Consider the following 4280-nt stretch of genomic DNA (forward strand, 5'->3'; position numbering starts at 1 on the left):
GAATGCTAAAATGCACATCTGGAGCTCTGTGGAACTGATTTCACTTCAGTTGGTGATCATGGAAAGACCCTGAGCTGAGAGTCTGAAGACTTAAGCTCCCGTCCTAAACAGGCAGGTCACCTTGGGAAAGTCATTTTGCATCTTGGGACCTATTTTCTCCTCTCTAAAATGAGGGTTCTCAATGGATAATTTCTAAGTTCTCTCCTAGTTCTAGCACTGTGAGATTCTGTGTAATATTAGAACTGTATGAGACAGACCATCTGGTTTCTTAAGGTTCAAACTACATTCTAGAGACAAATCAAGCAATTTAAAATACACACACACACACACACACACACACACACACACACACACAACCTTGATGGGACTTCCAGGGGATTTGAGTCTCATGGGCAGAACTTCTGCATTTGGCTGCCACTTGAAGCAAGGCTTTTTGACTGTGTACTTGAGGATGACATGTTTGGAGAGAAATAGAATAGCTATGGCATCTCTTAATTTTAAGTGTAATTTAATCCTTTACCCAGGATTCACACATGACAGTCTTGAGGTTCTAATTAATAGTAAAAATTGACAAAATACAGCCAGATCGAAAGGTAGTTGGATATTTTCAGGTCTTATGGAAAGTTAAATTGATTAATATAGCCATTTGATCTAGTTTAGCCTCCATGTATGGAAGCCAATCTCCATTTTTCAGATGTATTTCATTGATAATTGAGTCTTATTAAAATGTAGTTATCACACTTATTCACTGAGGTTTAAAATCAAGCAACTTTCTTGCCTTTAGATACTCAAATTATGCTAATATATTCTTTTTCTGAATTTTTCCTATGAAATAACCTTATATTGGTATCATATTTTATATAGTTTTCCTACCCACTCTTTCATTTGATCATCACAACAGACTTCTCTGATAAGCTGGAGGTAAAATGATGTCTTCATTTTAGAGAAGAATAACTGAGATTCAGGTGCCAAGATCACATGTCTAGAAGTGACCACACCCCCAACTATTTTTTCACACTATTCATTACCAATGAATGGATGGGTTTGTTCTGCTATTCAAAGGGCATCTTGCTCAAGGCTGGTGTATATTTGCAAACTCCTCACTAATGGCTAAATGTTCTCACACCACAAGAAATTACTCATAAAAACACAGTGTGAATGTGAATGATTAATCTATATGCTGCTGACAGATATGAATAATGAAAGGATACTTTGGAGAAGAATATTTTGTATATTGTCATAAAATTTTACTAATGTTTTTGATAAGTGTAAAATATGTGAGGAGTGCTTAAGTAGATAAAATGAACTTACAGCTGGAAGAGGAGGAGCACCCCAGAAAGAGAACAGTTTCTAAGGAAAATCAGAAGTTTCTGGAACAGGAATAGCCAGAGAAATTTACAGACCAATTACATTTCCCATGAGTGTGATTTATTTTCTGCAAGTTCAAATTTCTCAACTTATACACCCAGTTCAATGCTGTCCCCTTCAAAGAAGTCATCTTGAGAGGCTATATAGTTATTCCATTGATGCTGCTTATTAATTGAGTTATTTTTGGAACTCCTCTTTTATAATTGCCTTCTGAAATAGATACTTTCGTTTAAATATTCTTAATGGTGTTTTAGATAAAGGCAGAATTATTCAGCACAGTGTCTGATGAAAAGGTGGATGCTTAAGCCAGATCATTGATTTCCCTCCCATTCTTCTTCTTCCCTACCCCTCTCTCCTCCATCTCTCTCTTCTTTCCTCCCACTTTTCCTCTCTTTCTTTCCTTCCTCTTTCCTTTTCTTTCTTCTTTTTTCCTTCTTTCCTTCCTCCTTTCAAAATAGATGAGACCAAATTGTTTTACATGTCTCATAAACTTTATTTGAAGACTCCAGAAATTCTTCAGTGTCTTTGTAGTAAGAATATATTTTCAAGTATATTATATTCACGGTTACATTCTAGTTTGTTGGTTTAAAATAACTTGTCTTGTGCTTTTGTAATTATACTCTCTGCAATGAATTCTTCAGGGCTTTTGGTTGGAGTGTTAGAGTCATTGCAAACTATAGGAGACCTGAATATTACCTTCACACTAATGATGGGCTTGGGTGAGCAGCTCTGGGCTGAAGGCTGAGGAGCAGGGCAAGGAGTGGAGCACACTGAGCACTGAGTTGTGTTGGGGATGCAACATGTCACTGAGTGGAGGTGTCTGGAGAGAGCAGCCAAGATGGAATGGTAGAAAACATGAAGCCATGGCATATGAGGAATATGTAAAGGACTTGGGATGCTAACCCTGATGTTGTATATGACAATCAGGCTGGTGTCAGGAAAGGACATGGAACTAGAGATATTGCTTAAAATGTTACTTCTGCTCCCAATTAGCTGTGTAACTGTCATACTGGACCCTTATTGACTCCAATAGCGATGGCACCATATCTGAAATGCCTAAGAACAGACCCAGAGACAATGAATGAGACATAGGATTTACTGGGGGAACTTACATAGAAGGACAATCCAGTGGTGGTGGGCTGGACAGGAGAACTGCTACCATTTGTAAAATGCATGTAGTTTATATAGCATTTTCACTTAGCAACGTTCACCTAAACGTTCATTTAACCCAAAACAAAGGACTTTGATCCCCTGTATGGCCTGCATACTAAGAGATGAACTGGGGGTTTAGATGTCCTTCATAGATAAAAAGTAAATCTCTGGGTTGACTATTTCCAGATTTCTTAGCTTAGGACTCCGAACATACACTTTTCTGAGAAAAATAATTTAACCTCCTTGTGTTTGTTTTTTAATCCATCAAGTTAAAATTTTAGAACTAAAAGAGTTTAATGGTTATTTAAAGAGTAAAATTGATTTCATAAGGGATGTATGATAAACGTCTTTAAATACTTGAGAAACTCTCATGTAGAAGAAGGATTAGACTAAGACTGTAGAATCTCTAAAAAGGAAACAGGTATCAAAGGGTTGCAGGGGAGAAGGTTTCAGCTTTAAGTAAGAAAGAACTAAGTAGCCAACACTGAGATGGCTACCTTGAGCCCGGAAGGTGCCATGAAAAGTTCCCCATCAGTGAAAGAATTCAAGAAGAGCTGAGAAGACCAATTTTATGATATAGAAGGGAAGCATAAATTGTAAGAAGTGGTAGGCTAGTTGATTATGAAAGTCTCTTTCAGTTCTAGGGATTCTGGGAATCGCTACTCCTTTGAGGTCTTCTGCATTCTTGATTCCATTTGTGAAGCTACACAAGATCAGGGAATGACAAGCTTAAACATCCCAGGTAGTTCTGGAAGTGAGAAGTGATTCATGAGGATTTGGTTCATGCTGCATAAGCATCATTAGAATCACCAGAAGGATGTGCATCCTAGCAACCTTGTTGTTTAACCTAACATTACCTGGAAGAATCAAAGAAGACCTCCCAGTTTCAATGAATGAAAGGAGTTAAAAAAAAAAAGAGTTTTTAAGCTGCCTCCTTTAGCATCCTCACTACAATTACAACATATCCCTTTTGCTTCTTAGCAGGGACATGTCTCACAAGCAACATCAGGCCCAAGGCTCCAGAGTAACATGTCATGTGAACACAGAGCTAATCATTATTGATTCCTTGGTCCATTATGGTAAAAAGACATTAATTACCATCAGTGCAGTTGCACTAATGCAGTTGTAATGAGCATGCCTTTGGGAATTCCCAATGAAGGGACTGCTCATCAGATGACAGCAGCCAGAGGGGAAAAGGGTGGGCTAAGGTGAAGGTGTCCAGGAGGAAGACAGTTTCATTGGTCTGACTCTAGTTACCTCCAGTTTCCGCTAATCTATGCACAAGTCACCAGAGCACTCTGTGAAATGCCTCTCCCACCTTTTCCCATTCCTTAGTATTTTCTGTTCCCTATACACAGTGTAATAGCCCTGGTTTCCAGATGCATCCTGTCATATCAGATCCTTGCTTACTGTACTCATCTCACAACTCTTAGAAGTACGGGCAAGAGCTTAGCAAGAGTTAAAGAGTATGTACATATCTCTGGGATAGAGGGAGACCCTAATCTGGGATAGAGGGAGACCTTTCTTAGCAGAAAGTTGTCTTGGTACACTCTTACTTTCATTTCTTGTCTCTACCATCTCCAACCTTTAATCCATCTTTGTTTTTCAATAGCAATTGTTAGCACTTAATGAGACTCTACCTGTCTCTTATACACATCTAGATGTATGTTGTATATGACAATCAGGCTGGTGTCAGGAAAGGACATGGAACTGGAGATATTGCTTAAAATGTTACTTCTGCTCCCAATTAGCTGTGTAAC

This window comes from Mandrillus leucophaeus, unplaced genomic scaffold (assembly GCF_000951045.1).
Source record: "Mandrillus leucophaeus isolate KB7577 unplaced genomic scaffold, Mleu.le_1.0 Scaffold431, whole genome shotgun sequence".
NCBI lineage: Eukaryota > Metazoa > Chordata > Mammalia > Primates > Cercopithecidae > Mandrillus > Mandrillus leucophaeus.